The 16,059-nt window shown below is 45.9% G+C and overlaps 1 protein-coding gene across 3 annotated transcripts in view; it reads left to right on the top strand.

The window, feature by feature from the left end:
• The window catches only part of USP9X (ubiquitin specific peptidase 9 X-linked), a 342,688-nt gene that overhangs the window by 73,579 nt on the left and 253,050 nt on the right, over positions 1-16,059 (top strand). The gene's annotated exons all lie outside the window — the stretch shown is intronic.

The raw sequence follows: 16,059 nt of genomic DNA, 5'->3' as shown, positions 1-16,059 counted from the left end.
CAGAGCTTTTAATACACATCTGGCCTACAGGTGGCAACACACCATACAATTTTTTTTTTTTTTTAAATATGTTTTAACTCAAGAGGTGCAATCAATTTTTCTGACTGTAAAGCCCCATCTACACGATGGGATTCTTTGTGCGATTCGATTACGATTCTATTTACGATCTGATTAAATCCGACATGTCCGATCAGGATTCAGTTCAATTTGCCATTGTTTTGCAATGGCAAATCAAATTGAATTGAATCCCGATCGGACATGTCTGATTTAATCGGATCATAAATAGAATCGTAATCTAATCGCACAAAGAATCGTATCGTGTAGATTGGGCTTAAATCAGACCCAAACCAAACATTTTTTTTTTAATTAAAAATATTTAGTTACACCACTCTGACACATACAGATATAAATAAACACTCCTTCAAGCCTGTGAGCATTTCAGTGCATGCTTTTCACCCTTCTCTTTTCAAAACTAGGATTATACAGGTGGCAGCCATTAGCAATTCCTCCTTTGCTGGACACCATCTACTCCACAAGTTTTCCGGATTCTGTCCCGGCAATTTGAAAGGAAGGGAGGGGTTTCTCAAATAAATGTAAAATATTTTATATTTGTCATCATGCAGCAGAAAAAAAGGCTGCTATTTATTATTATAATTTAGAAAATAAGTTTCATTTCTGAAATCTTGTATTTTTAATTTGGGTCCACTTTAACATTTCAAAAATCTGACCAATGTACCACAAACACATGTTCAATTTGTCCTCATTGATAATACAAATTACTTGAGTTTGTACATCAAGAAATTGTCAATCTACCACACACCATTAACTTTTCATATAAATTGATCACAAAATTCCAACACTCCCGATCTTTTATTGAATAAAAACAGGAAATTTGATCAACAATAACAACCAATAACATTTGTAAAGCGCTTTTCTCCCATGGGACTCAAAGCGCATAAGCATGGCTCCGACCATCGTGGTACAGAGGAAGAATTTGAGAAGTCTGGAAATGCCAGGCTAAACAGGTGGCTTTTCAGTCTGGGTTTGAATAGCTCTAGGGATGGTGCTGTCTTTACTGGGTGTGGCAGGGAGTTCCAAAGACTAGGGGCAGCATGACAGAAGGCTCAGATCAGATTTCTCAATTGAATGAAAAAAAACCTCAATTCTTTTCAGTACAACCGATTGTATTGAATTGGTGTATCTTTTAATTGTATGGTGTGTGACCACCTTAAGGGGGTGGACACGCATGCAATTTTGATTGGTCAATTTAACCACTCCCATGCAGTATGAGAGCTTATACTTACACAATCTGTTATACATGTTATACATGGAAGTGGTCAAATTCGCTAATTAGAACTTTGTGTGTACGCCTAATGAAAAATGGTTTTGAAACTATTTAGCTTGATCAGTTTCTACTTTTGAGAACTAATGGATTGTCATTACAGTGGTTTGCAAAAGTATTCGGCCCCCTTAAAGTTTTCCACATTTTGTCATATTACTGCCACAAACCTGAATCAATTTTATTGGAATTCCACGTGAAAGACCAATACAAAGTGGTGTACACGGGAGAAGTGGAATGAAAATCATACATGATTCCAAACAGTTAAAAACAAACAAACTGCAAAGTGGGGTGTGCGTAATTATTCAGCCCCCCGAGTCAATACTTTGTAGAACCACCTTTTGCTGCAATTACAGCTGCCAGTCTTTTTAGGGTATGTCTCTTCCAGATCACAGAAAAAAGCACACTACCAGTATATGCTGTTCAACCACCTGATATTTTTAATTATCGAAATTGGTAATCCTTCATGTGATTGCAAAAAGCCAGTCAATCAGATTTTTTTTTTTTTTGTAATAAGAAAGTACAGAGTATAACATATTGATACAGCAGTCAGGGATAAATACACTTTGCCATAATGTGTATAACAGTATGAAAAGGACAAAGTTTTGAACAAATAAGATTCGCTTCAGTACTGTCCCTCATGGGGAGATAACAAGAAAATAAGGCTGCCTAATAACCTTCAAAAAAGGGGGCTGTACATTTATCACAGTGTTAGATAGATCTAACTGTTGCATCATGAAGATGGGAAAAGAAGAGAAAGCAAAGAAAGAAAAAAAGAGAAAGATAAGGAAAAAGAACAATAAAGGAAGACACAAATACAAACAGTATCCAGCCCTTTGCAGCAGAATATAGGGAATACGTACAGAGACTTGTCTTGTATGTCATGCTTGGGGAAAAGAACCATTAATAATGAGTTTAAAAACTATGAGACCATATTTTTAGCCACTTCTGAGTCCCTATATTCAAACCAGACTGCCCACTTCTTAACAAAGGACTCATTACGATCGTATGCACTGTAAAATAGATCGTCAAGTCTGCAGATATCGGTGAGTTCATTAAACACTTGAAGAGGGGTAGGTATATTGGTGCTTTTCCAATTACGAGCTATTAGTAGTTTGGCCACAATTAAAAGTGAGCTTCTTAAATTTTTCTTAGCTTGGGATATCTTCCCTGGGATAAGATTAGGAAGCGCAACTTCTGGGAGAAATGGGAGTTGTTCTAAATACAGGGACTCATTGATAGCAAAGATCATCCTCCAGAATGGCTTAATCAATGGGCAGTGCCACCAAAAATGTATGTACGATCCAACCTGTTGAAGGCATCTCCGGCATGTGTCTAATTCATCAGGGTTATATTTTGAAGTCTGTTGAGGACATCTATACCATCTGGCAAATAGCCTATAGTCTCGCTCCTGAAAGGAGGCGGATATTGTGGATTTATGTAATAGGGAAAAAACTGTTTCCCATTGTTCACCCTCCAAGGTATGTCCTATATTTAAGTCCTATTTATTAGTGATGTTTAAAAGCTGGGGTGTGCTCAAAAAGGATGCCATTTCAGAGTAAAGTACAGAAATTTTGTGGTCTGTGGATGCAGTTGAGGAGCACAGGGACTCAAAGGAGGTGAGCTTTCTGTGTATATTAGAGCATGGTTTAAGTGCATAGTAGAAAGATCTAGTCTGCCTCCAGAGGAGCCAATTAATGTCAGGTTTAGTTTCAGGGTTACCCAGTTCAGATCTGTCTGTCTTCTTTCTTTTTAGTAGTTTTAGCGTTCGTTTTTTAGTAGCTTTTAGTAGATTAGTAGTAGTTTAGTTTGGCAGTCTAGTGGTAGTTTAGTAGTAGTAGTTCTTAAACATACCTCCAGAATCAGGCAGAAGGAATTCCGTGCCATAGAAGCCCTGAGCCCCGACAGGGCAGCAGGCACACTGAGGACCCATTGCTCCGCCACTGCTGCTCCGGGGAGATCCTACAGACAATTCACCCGCCTGAGCTACCAGCCCCGTCCAGCGGGGGCTACCGTTCCCCCCCCCTGCACCGACAGCTTGCTCTCCACTGACGCCGAACTTCAGGCCCATGTGCTCAGCACGTGGGTGGCCTCGCCATCTCGGACGCCGACACCGCTGTTGCTTGGGGACTTGCCAAACGGTTCTCCTGCACCATCAAGCCCCCTGGCCATCCACGGAGGGAAGTGACTCCGCTGCCTGCCATCTGCTGCTCCCTCTGGATTCTTCTGTGGGAGCGCCACCTCGCTGCCGGACTGCCGCTGTTTCCTCGCCGCTCGTCAAGGCCACCCACCTGGAGGCTGGAAGAGCTGCACCGGGCCCTACAAGGAAGGCTCCTGCATTCCCCGCAGCCTACCTCTCACCGCCTGTGCCCGGACCATCAGTTCCTGCAATATCCAGCCACGTGTTGCCTGACAGAGTCCCCACAGAGCCCCGCTGTTCCCCGCCACTCTGCAGCCGCCGGGTCCTCCACGTGCTCACCACGTGGAAGGCCCCCTCCTGTTCTATCAACGCGGCAGCCCTGCTTCCTGGTCCAACCCTCTGGGAGCAAGCCCCTGCCATCCGGGTACTCACTTCGTGGGTGGGCGTCCATGGGACCGGTCGGCCACTATCACTCGGGGACCATGGCTTCCTACCTGCTCCGCCACATCCTCCTCAACTAGCACCTCACTGGGGACATAAGGACTCCTGCCCACAGCCCCAGAGCTGCACCTTCCAGTCTCTCGGCAAGCACCATCTCAGCTTCAACTACCGGTAAGGCTACTGCTGCTTCGATGTACTGTCTCTGCCCTGCTGCTCTCTGCTCCCTGCACTGTGATATCAGCTGTGCTGCTGCACAAGTCTTATGCTGTAGTGGGGGGCCCATATGTTTGGGGACTGTAACAACAATTTTTCCCCTGCACTGGGACTTATGATCTACCTGATATGCTTTCCTGGGTTGGGGCTAGAACTAATTTGCTGCTGATCTGGTATGGGTCACGTGGACTGTGTTGATCTGTTCTGGTGTGGCTGCTGATGTGCCGTGGTGACCTGTTCTGTACAGGGCATATGGACTGTTGTCTACCCACTTCGCACAGGACATATGGACTGTTGTCTACCCACTTCGCACAGGGCACATGGACTGTGCTGACCTGTTCCCGTTCGGGGGTATATGGACTGTGTTGAGGCTCCTGCACGGGGCATATGGTCTCCACAGACAGACTGTTGTGATCTGCCTCTGCGAGGGTGACCACTGCCTGCCTGCTGCCCCTCCTGACTGTCTACGTCGCACCACAGGTGGCTGCCCCTCCTATCAGAATGGCCGCTCAGTACCCCCCTTCACCTCCCCCCATGCCACGCACTGCCTACACCAGGACGCAGCTCTCCCTCTGGGAATCCTGCAACTCTTCCCTCCCGGACGGTGGTCTCCTTTACAACTCCGTCTGGAGCCACATCCAAAATATCACCAGCCCTGACCCACTGGTCCGTTCAGGTCAGCGGCGTAGGGGTTGTCGCGCGGGGGCCCTTGTGAGGTTGCGGAAAAGGGGTCTGCGCTCAGCCATTCCTTCGGCCCTCCTGGCAAATGTACGCTCCCTCCCTAACAAGTTGGATGAACTTCGCCTTCTCAGTAACAAGAGGGAGCTCGGCAATAACACCCCAGTCATCTGCTTCACGGAAACGTGGCTGCAGGAGGACATCCCAGACAACGCCTTCCTCCTCCCGGGCTTCAACATTATACGTGCGGACCGTGATCCCACCCTATCTGGAAAAAAGAAAGGCGGGGGAATCTGTTTCTATGTCAGCTCTGCATGGAGCCCAAGCACGTCAGTACTAGTCAGAATGTGCACCCCCAACCTCGAACTATTACTCATTGTCTGCAAGCCTGCATACTCGCCCAGAGAGTTCACCTCCTATGTCCTCGCAGGGGTGTACATTCCTCCTGACGCCGATGTCAAATCTGCTCAGCGTGACCTCAGCGACACCATCACACAGTGGGAGACATCCCTACCAGACTCTCTGTTTATCATCATGGGCGACTTCAACAAAGCAAACCTCCGGCATGAGCTCCCACGCTACCACCAGCACGTGGACTGCCCCACCAGGAATGGCAGCACTCTTGACCACTGTTATACACCTCTAAAGGATGCCTACAAGGCTGTCTCGTGGGCAGCCCTTGGTTCCTCTGACCACTGCCTCATCCATCTGGTTCCTACCTACAGAAGGCGCTTGGAGTCAGCGAAACCAGTCCTGAGGTCCGCTAAAGTGTGGTCTAATGAAGCCAAGCTCCAACTCCAGGCATGCTTTGACTGCACGGACTGGAATGCGCTGGAATCACCCAACCTTGATGAGTGGGCCGATACTGTCTCATCATATATCAGCTTCTGTGAGGAATCCTGTGTGCCCACCAAGTCCTTTAAGATTTACCCTAACGACAAACCGTGGTTCTCAAACAAGCTGCGTCAACTGCGGAAGCGCAAGGAAGCCGCTCATAAGTCTGGCTCCTTGGAGGACTTCAGGTCGGCAAGGAACTCCCTCAACAGGGAACTGCGCGCTGCAAAACGGGCATACGCTGAAAAGATTCAAAGCAATATCCTCGGGCTGTCTGGAAGGGCCTGAAGGCTGCCACTAGCTATAAGCCCACACCCCAACAGGCTACTCCCTGCTCCGAGCTAGCCGATGAACTCAGCAACTTTTATTGCAGATTTGAGGTCCCGGCGACTCCTGGGGGGCAGTCAACTCCTTCCACCCTCCCCCCCTCTGCCTCTGGGAGCACGGAACGTAGCTCGAGCACAAGCCCTCCCCCGACAGTATCCGAGACTGACGTTCTTCGCCTCCTGTCTTCCTTGAATGCCAGGAAAACATCTGGTCCTGATGGCGTGTCACCTGGATGTCTGAAGACCTGTTCACGGCAGCTGGCCCCTGTCCTCACCTCTATCTATGCCAGGTCCCTCTGCGAAGGGAAGGTCCCTACATGCTTCAAGGAATCCATCATCATTCCCGTCCCGAAAAAGCAAGGGGTTTCAGACCTAAACAACTTCAGGCCCGTGGCCCTAACATCAGTTGTCATGAAGACCTTTGAAAAAGTGGTCCTGTCTCTGCTCAAGAACACTACTCTAGACCGACTGGACCCTCTCCAGTTCGCATACAGAGCAAACAGGTCCACGGACGATGCTATCAACATCTGCCTGGAGTTTATCACTGACCACCTAGACAGGCCAAACTCATACGCTAGGATCCTTCTCCTGGACTTCAGCTCGGCCTTTAACACTATCTGCCCCCGTATTCTGCAGGATAATCTCACGGAGCTGGAAGTCCAACCAATTCTGAACAGGTCCCAGGTGGTGAAGCTGGGCGACATATCCTCCAGACCCAGAGTGACCAACACTGGTGCCCCTCAGGGCTGCGTCTTGTCACCATTCCTGTTCTCTCTATACACGAATAACTGCACATCCACTGCGGACTCTGTCAAAATCATCAAATTTGCGGACGATACCACAATTGTTGGCCTTGTTAGTGAGAATGACGAGCAGGCCTACCGCCAGGAGGTTGACAGAGTCTGCAATTGGTGTAGAGAGAATAGGCTGGTTCTCAACACAGCCAAAACAGTGGAGATGGTCATTGATTTCAGGAAGTATGCCAGTAATCCCCCCCCCTATGTACATCGAGGGTACCGAAGTCGCTAGGGTTCCCAGCGTCCGCCTTCTGGGTACAACCATCTCTCACGATCTGACCTGGAGGGCAAATACCACCGCAACTCAGAAGAAGGCTCAGTAAAGACTCTTCTTCCTTCGCCAACTAAAGAAGTTTGGTATGGCCCAAGAACTTCTGAGGTCCTTCTACTCTGCGACAATCGAGTCAGTCCTCTGCTCATCCATCCTGGTCTGGTTCGCTGGCTGCACCACCAGTGATAGATACAAACTTCAGAGGGTCATCAGCTCAGTGGAAAGGATCATTGGGAAACCTCTTCCCCTTCTTGATCACATCTACAACACCAGACTGCGTAACAGAGCAATGAAAATTGTGGGTGACCACTCGCACCCTGGTCACGTTTTCTTCAGGCGACTCAAACTAGGTCGGAGGTTCCGGTCCATCCCTGCAAAAACCACTAGGCGTATGAACACTTTTTTCCCTACTGCCATCAGACTCTTGAACTCTGCCCGTTCTTCTGACCCCCCCTGTAGCCGTCTCCAGCCTAACATCTGACCTCGACTGCTTTATCTGCCTTGTTTAGGTCATGCTAGAGTTATCTGCTGTCGCACACTGCTGTCCCTGCTAGACCCAAAATGCTCTACGTCTAACGTTAATGTGCATAAAACGACAATGTGTATTCTTATGTCCTGTTGTATTACTCTTGCTCTGTGTACTTCTCTCTCTGTTGTATAACTCTTCTGTGCCTATCAATGTGTCAAATCCAATTCCGGGCACGGCCCAACCGTGCTTGGCGAAATAAACGAATTCTGATGGTTCTAGGACCTATTATGTGTCTGACCTGTGGCCAGAAGTCTCTATCCCAGCCTAAGATATTCTGTGCATTCATGCCAACCCCGTAATCTGGATTGTCAAGAAGGGGTGAGAAAGGTCCCGGTATTGAGGAAAGATTGTATTTTTCCCAGGCCTTATCCCATCCCCTCAGGACAACCTGAGTGTTTGACAGTAAATGATCTTTAGGTCTGGAGGGTTTGGGTATCCATAATAGTGCTCTGGGATCTAGATCAGAGAATAGGGAATCTAACACTACCCACTGTTTGTTCTGCCTGTTCTGGAACCAGTCTAAAACTCTTGTATGAAGGACTGCCTGATAGTATGTGTGTATGTCAGGTAGGCCCATACCGCCTCCCACTTTAGGTCTGCTTAGTAGTTTATGGTTGATTCTGTGTGGCTTTTTATTCCAAATTGTAGGAAAGATGTGTGTATCTTTTTGAGGTAAAGATTGGGAAGGCGTATAGGCAAAGCCTGCATCACATATAGTAGTTTAGGCATAATGTCCATCTTAACCACACATATTCTGCTGGACCACGAGAGGAACAGGGTGCTCCACCTGGCTAAATCGTTTAGTATTTTTGAGACTAAGGCCACATACACACATCAGACCATAGTCTTTGGAAAATGAAAGATCACAGACCAGTCTTACCACCCTTCATGTAGTATGAGAGCCATACTCTACACTGTCTTTTCTATGGAGCTGAACTCCACATCAGAAAAAAATCTTTGCAAGAAGGGCTGCACGGTGGCGTAGTGGTTAGCTCTCTCGCCTTGCAGCGCTGGGTCCCTGGTTCGAATCCCAGCCAGGGCACTATCTGTAAAGAGTTTGTATGTTCTCGCCGTGTCTGCTTGGGTTTCCTCCGGGCACTCCGGTTTCCTCCCACATTCCAAAAACATACGGATATGTTAATTGGCTCCCCCTAAAAAAAAAAAAAATTGGCCCTAGACTACAGTACTTACACTACATAATATAGACATATGGCTATGGTAGGGATTAGATTGTGAGCTCCTTTGAGGGACAGTTAGTGACAAGATATATAGATATATATATATATATATATATATATATATATATATATATATATATATATATATATATATATATATATATATATATATATATATATATATATATATATATATATATATATATATATATATATATATATATATACTGTACAGCGCTGCGTAATATGTCGGCGCTATATAAATAATAATAATAAACACAGATGCTGTACAGACACAAAAGATCAGTATCTGCAAAAGATCTGTTCCTGCCAAAAATCCATTCCTGCAAATTGCAATGATAGTCTATGAGATCTGCAGATCATCATACACACATGATTTAACTGACAATCATCTGCAGATCTGAAAATCCATCCTGGTGGATCTGATCTGCAGATGAATGTCAGTTAAATCATGTGTGTATGATGATCTGCAGATCTCATAGACTATCATTGCAATTTGAAGGAATGGATTTTTGGCAGGAACAGATCTTTTGCAGCTACAGATCTTTTGTGTCTGTACAGCATCTGTGTGTGCAGCATCTTGCACAGATTTTTTTCTGATGGGGAGTTCAGCTCCATAGAAAAGACTGTAAAGGTATGGCTCTCATACTACATGAAGGGCGGTAAGATTGGTCTGTGAACTTTCATTTTCCAAAGACTATGGTCTGATGTGTGTATGTGGCCTTAGGGTGGGAAATTTAGTTTAAAGAGATCTGATAGATCATTGGATATGTATATCCCTAGGTATTTTATTTTGTCCTTGTGCCAACGAAATTGAAATGAAGGAGAGTTCCTGTACCACGTCCATTGGAAGAGAGATGTTGAGGACCTCTGTCTTAGATAGGTTAATTTTGAAGTTACTCATATGACCATATTCCATCAGTTCTTACATAATATTGGGGAAGGCAATACGTGGATTAGAGATATAGAGCAGAAGATCGTCCACAAAAAGAGCTAATTTGGAATGGGAGTCTTTCCACTGAAATCCTTGAATAGAGTGATTGTTACGGAGTGCCACTGCTAGATGCTCCATGCAGATAACATATAATAATGGGGACAACCCTGTCTGGTACCATTGCGGACCGGGAAGGCATCCGACAGGGTCCCATTAACCTTGACCCGAGCGGAAGGCTCATGATACAGGGCCATTACTTTAGAAATAAATTTAGGACCTAGGCCTAGTTGAACCAGAGCTCCCTCCAAAAATAGCCAATGAACCCTGTCGAATGCCTTCTCCACGTCCACCGACACCACACACAAGGGTTAATTTAGTCTCTTTGCTTTATGGATAATTGATACTGTTTTAAGGGTATTATCCCTGGCCTCTCTCTTAACCACAAACCCGGTCTGATCATTGTGTATTATATCAGGCAAAAGCAGTTTTAGTCTCTCAGCCAGCATCTTAGAGTAAAGCTTCAGGTCTAAGTTGATGAGGGAGATCGGGCGGTAGTTAGCGCAATTTGTGCTGTCTTTATCTGGTTTTGGGATTACTGTGATATGGGCAGTGAGTGCCTGTGGGGTGAAGAAGGAACTCGAGGAAATTGAATTAAAGGCAGGGAGCATTAAAGGGGCTAAGAGCCTAGTTTCTTATAGAACGACCCCGTGAAACCATCAGGGCCTGGACTCTTCCCTGTTTTGGTGGCTTTTATGCTAGTTAAAAGCTCGTGAGAGGAGAACTCTTGGTCTAACTCCTCCATTATGGCTTGGGATATTTGGGGAATTTTATTCTTCTCTAGATATTCTTTAATTTTATTTCTTAAGGTGGGAATAGGCATATCATCATATTTCCCCTTTATGTTATAGAGAGACTGATAGTAAGACCTAAAGGCCTCGGCTATTTCTGAAGTTCTGAACAATTTAGAGCCGTCATGTTTGGAAATTGAGGGAATGGAGGTTGTGGGGAGTCTTCAGTCAATCAGATTTTAATGGTTACATATAACTATAGGCACAAAAACACTATAAAATGGGCAATTGCCCTAACTTGTCTCAGCTGAATACCTATTACGACCGTGTGCGATGAAAGCATTAATTCATACAAAGGTATTACTATACCAAAAATGCGCATGGGGGAAAGTGGGCACGGACCAAATGTGAATAACCGTAAGGGCACCTATTATGCCACCTACTTCTCCATGCTCACACCTTACCCCATGCGCACCCGGTAACGGTGGTCCCCAGCCACTTAAAAAATGCACTCCCGCCCCCCCTATGTCCCCCCGCAATCACAGCACCATGCCCTAACTACTGCACACTCCTTATCGTAACTATAAACATAAGGGGTTGTCACCCCAGTACGGCAGTCAGATTATTGTAGATGGCAGAACAAAAAACATAAAGAAAAAGGGAAAAAATTAATGACTATGCGCATCAGTTCCTGTAGGCCACGATCAAAGGGACCCAAAGTTCCAACACTGAGGATCCATATTCTTTCCTTAATAAAAAAGATTTTCAAATAGTCTCTCTTGCATACTTATTGAAAGACCCAGGCCTCCATCATATGTGATCATTTCTGTCGTGCAGTATGTCCTGAGGAAGTCCCTGGGCGGGGCGAAACGCATTGACGTAGGCCTGCGTCACGCGCTGCTGGTGTGCTTCGCCGCCCCCCTCTGCCCTCCCGCCGGATCGGAACATGGTGCCCCGTGCTATGACGCACATTACCGATGCTGGACTGTCAGTATGATGAGAACTACAAGGCCCCGAGTCCTGTGCATGTACACAGTTGCGTACTCCCGCTGTTGGAAGAAATAAGGACTCTGCGGTTAGTTGGGCCGGGACGACAGCTTATGATGCCGGCAATCTACACATAACGGTTTTGGCTAAAGGATGGGATCTTATCACTGCTTGCACGGAACTGTTACGGACAGGAATCAGTGTGGTTAAACAACAAGCACTGCAAAGTAGTTTCGTGGATGTAAGACAGACAGTGATCACATATGATGGAGGCCAGGTGCGCTGGGTCTTTCAATAATTATGCAAGAGAGACTATTTGAAAATCTTTTTTTATTAAGGAAAGAATATGGCTTCTCAGTGTTGGAACTTTGGGTCCCTTTGATCGTGGCCTACAGGAACTGATGCGCATAGTCATTAATTTTTTCACTTTTTCTTTTTTATGTTCTTTTGTTCTGCCATCTACAATAATCTGACTGCCGTACTGGGGTGATGACCCCTTATGTTTATAGTTACGATAAGGAGTGTGCAGTAGTTGGGGCATGGTGCTGTGATTGCGGGGGGACATAGGGGGGCGGGGAGTGCATTTTTTTAAGTGGCTGGGGACCACCGTTACCTGGTGCGCATGGGGTAAGGTGTGAGCATGGAGAAGTAGGTGGCATAATAGGTGCCCTTACGGTTATTCACATTTGGTCCGTGCCCACTTTCCCCCATGCGCATTTTTGGTATAGTAATACCTTTTGTATGAATTAATGCTTTCATCGCACACGGTCGTAATAGGTATTCAGCTGAAACAAGTTAGGGCAATTGCCCATTTTATGGTGTTTGTGTGCATATAATTATATGTAACCATTAAAATCTGACTGGCTTTTTGCAATTACATGAAGGATTTGCATTTTGGCCAAAAAGTTCCATTTTGGTCTCATCTGATCAGAGCACCTACTTCCACATGTTCGCCATGTCCCCCATGGCTTGTGGCAAACTGGACGACTTATGCTTTCTTCTTGCCACTCATCCATAAAGGCCAACTTTGTACAGTGCATGACTAATAGTTTTCCTATGGACATATTCCCCCACCTGAGCTGCAGATCTTTGCAGCTCGTCCAGAGTTACCATGGGCCTCTTGACTGCATTTCTGATCAGCGCTCTCCTTGTTGGGCCTGTGAGTTTAGGTGGACGGCCTTGTCTTGGTAGGTTTACAGTTGTGCCATACTCCTTCCATTTCTGAATGATCGCTTGAACAGTGCTTCGTGGGATGTTCAAGGCTTTGGAAATCTTTTTGTAGCCTAAGCCTGCTTTAAATGTCTCAATAACTTTATCCCTGACCTGTCTGGTGTGTTCTTTGGACTTCATGGTGTTGCTCCCAATATTATCTTAGACAACCTCCTGAGGCCGTCACAGAGCAGCTGTATTTGTACTGACAGATTACACAGAGGTGCACTTTATTAAGTAATTAGCACTCATCAGGCATTGTCTATGGGCAACTGACTGCACTCACACCAAAGGGGGCCGAATAATTACGCACACCCCACTTTGCAGTTATTTATTTGTAAAAAATGTTTGGAATCATATAATTTTCGTTCCACTTCTCACGTCTACCCCACTTTGTATTGGTCTTTCACATGGAATTCCAATAAAATTCATGTTTGTGGCAATAATATGGCAAAATGCGGAAAACTTCAAGGGGGCCGAATACTTTTGCAAACCACTGTATATAAACTCTTTCATTTTCACACCATTTTCACCTTTATGCTTTGTTAGGCCTCATTTCCACTGGGTCCAAACCCAGTGCAGATTTTCTCGCACACAATGGGTTTGATTCACAAAGCGGTGCTAACTGTTAGCACGCTGGTGAAAAGCCCTTTATCACGACTAAACTCAGTTTAGGCGTGATAACTATAGCACCAACTGGGTTAGCAGTGCACCGCAGTGCACAGCGGATCAAAAGTTTTGCGCTAGCAAAGTCTGGTGCACTTCGCATAGAGTTTAATGGCGCTGCTTTGCGTGCGGGACTTTGCGCGCGATCTAAACTTATCACGCCTAAAGAGCTTTTCATCAGTGTGGTGCAATGGTTATCACGCCTAAAGTCTCTGACTGGGTTAGCACTGCTTTGTGAATCGAGCCCAATAACTTCAGCCTATTGATTTTAATAGGCTTTTTAAAATTTAAGAGGAGAATTAAAAAAAAAAAATCTACTTACCTGGGGCTTCTTTAAGCCCCTTGCAGCCGCTATATCCCTCACCAGTCCATTTCCTGAACAACAGTTGCAAAATCTAACTGGCATAATAGTGTGCAAGTGATTAGGGAGGCCAGCTGGTAACGTGCTATTTTGGCAGTTAAACTGCTGTTCAGGAAATGCTGTTGAAAACAAAGAAAGCCCTGAGAATCCCCCTTAAAGAGGAACTGAACTCAGAAGTTGAAAACTGAGCATAGCAATCCAGTTAATATTTGCAGGCAAGAACAGTTCAATAAATGTAAAATAATATGTGAATAAACTGTATAATATATAATAATTCAATAAACCACACACCCCCGTCTTGGCTGCCGCGGCAAGTCACGTGGTGACTGCCCCAAGCTCCCAAGGATCACTGGGAAACCTTTCTGCTTATCTAAAATCCGCCTACCAAGTCATTACTGTGCGTCATCAGGGGGCGCCTTCTGTGCAGAGAAACCCTGACAGGACAGCTACAGCGCAGATGGCTAGGGAGGTGAGAAGGGAGAGAGGCAATACTCCAAGGTGGGAACAAGGAGGAACATCACACACTGGAGAAAGTGAGAGAGGCACAGCCAGGGCCGGTTCCTAAGGTGGGAGGAGAGCAAGGGCACATGGGCTCTTGCCTCTCCTTATCATGCACTCGTGCAGAGTTGCCAGACCAGCTGAGCTGTGTACCGTGCAGTGTTCTCCCCAGAATTTTTTTCCAGCTGGGTGGCATGGAATAGTAGCCGGGTGGCATGAAAAAGTAGCCGGGTGGGTCGAGATGAAAATGCAGGGCAACTCTGCTTACAGCATTGGAGGAGGTGAGAAGGTGAGCTGATGACAGCCGGGTGGTCACCAAATCTAGCCGGGTGGAGCACCCGGCTAAAAGAGCCTGGGGAGAACACTGCCGTGTGTGGGCACTATCTTCCTCCTCGTCTCTGCTGGTGGAGCGCCCCTCCTCTCTGTCTCTAACACTGAGGGCAGGAGTTCAGCAGAGAGGACTCAGGCAGGGAGATTCAAAGAAGACATCAGGACAGATGCATTACTATACTGGGTGGGCTGCTGGGCATCAAGGGCAGTGGCGAATCTACGAGGGGGCAGCAGTATTGCTGAAATCATTAAAGCAAGTCTGAGTAAATAGGGGCTCTCTCATGCTTGCTGGCAGTGCGTGCATCATGCTCTCAGTGTACTGCCAGGTCAGTTTTATCTGTAAATCTTCTCTTACACTTTCCCCTCAGTCCTGTTTCTGTTTAGGAGTCCATCCCCCCTCTAGCTGAACTAACAAAGCATTCCTCTCTAGCTAGCCTGACTCCTGTCACTACAGTTTCCCCACCCCCGATTCTTCAGCCTGAGTCCCCTACCTCAATCATTGCCAGCCCAGCAGCTGCCAGAGGTAATAATGTCTCCTTGTTATACAAGTTGGAAAGTTTTTGACAGTCCCTAGACTCCAGGAGGGCTGCTTTCTGACTTGTGTGAGAGACAGGCAGGTAGCCTCTGTGCGATGTGGGACTGCAATACAGATAAGCTCTCTGCTCTATCTCAGGCTATTCTCAATTTCTCTCCACTCCTTCTCTCTCTGGGCTAGTGCAACGCTAAAATCACAATAGCAATGGCTAGCAATTTGTGAGTGCGATTTCTATGAAACGATTTTCACAGCGATTTTTTTTTTTTTTTTTTTTTTTTTTTTTTTTAATGAATCGCTCCAAAAAAAGCTACATGCAGTGTGTTTGTGATTTTGAAAAAAATGGGCAGCACGGTGGCGTAGTGGTTAGCTCTCTCGCCTTGCAGCACTGGGTCCCTGGTTCGAATCCCAGCCAGGGAACTATCTGCAAAGAGTTTGTATGTTCTCTCCGTGTCTGCGTGGGTTTCCTCCGGGCACTCCGGTTTCCTCCCACATTCCAAAAATATGCAGATAAGAGAATTGGCTCCCCTTAAAAATTGGCCCTAGACTACAGTACTTACGTTACATAATATAGACATATGGCAATGGTAGGGATTAGATTGTGAGCTCCTTTGAGGGACAGTTAGTGACAAGACTATATATATATATATATATATACACACACACACACACACACACACACACACACACACACACACACACACACACACACACACACACACACACACACACACACACACACACACACACACACACACACACACACACACACACACACACACACACACACACACACACACTCTACAGCGCTGCGTAACATGTCGGCGCTATATAAATACTAAATAATAATAATAATGCTGCTGTGAGAACACTGTCATAGGGTAACATTAGCCAAGTGCTTTCCAAATCACTGTCGATTTGAAAACGCTCAGAAGCACTCTTGGTTGGCACCTGCCCTCCCTCATTCACCTTTGTTTCCCTCTTCCC

Source organism: Hyperolius riggenbachi, chromosome 2 (assembly GCF_040937935.1).
Source record: "Hyperolius riggenbachi isolate aHypRig1 chromosome 2, aHypRig1.pri, whole genome shotgun sequence".
NCBI lineage: Eukaryota > Metazoa > Chordata > Amphibia > Anura > Hyperoliidae > Hyperolius > Hyperolius riggenbachi.
This window is presented reverse-complemented; position numbering and strand designations above follow the sequence as displayed.